A 670-nucleotide genomic window follows, 5' to 3' on the forward strand; every position below is an offset into this window, starting at 1 on the left:
GAGATGGAGTCTTGCTCTGTTGTCAGACTGGAGCACAGTGGCGCAGTCTCAGCTCGCTGCAACCTCCGCCTCCCAGGTTCAAGCGATTCTTCCGCCTCAGCCTCCCGAGTAGCTGGGACTACAGGCACGTGCCAACACTCGGCTAATTTTTTTTGTATTTTTAGTAGAAACGGGGTTTCACCATGTTGGCCAGGATGGTGTCAATCTCTTGACCTTGTAATCTACCCTCCTAGGCCTCCCAAAGTGCTGGGATTACAGGCATGAGCCACCGCACCCAGCCATTTATTTATTTTTTGAGATGGTGTCTGGCTCTGTTGCCCAGGCTGGAGCGCAGTGGTGTGATCATGGCTCACTGCAACCTCCGCCTCCTGGGTTCAAGCGATTCCCCTGCCTCAGCCTCCTGAGTAGCTGGCGCGTGCCACCATGCCTGGCTAATTTTGGCATTCTCTTGGTAGAGACAGGGTTTCACCATGTTAGTCAGGCTGATCTCCAACTCCTGACGTCGTGATCCGCCTGCCTCAGCCTCCCAAAGTGCTGGGATTACAGGCGTGAGCCACCGAGCCCAAGCTTTTTTTTTTTTTTTTAAACTGTGTGTTTAGAATATTATAATGTGGCCACTCTGGAAATAGGAGTCTCCCTCCTCCCCGGGATGTGTTCTTGCTGTTTGCGG

Source organism: Cebus imitator, unplaced genomic scaffold (assembly GCF_001604975.1).
Source record: "Cebus imitator isolate Cc_AM_T3 unplaced genomic scaffold, Cebus_imitator-1.0 Scaffold607, whole genome shotgun sequence".
NCBI classification, from domain to species: domain Eukaryota; kingdom Metazoa; phylum Chordata; class Mammalia; order Primates; family Cebidae; genus Cebus; species Cebus imitator.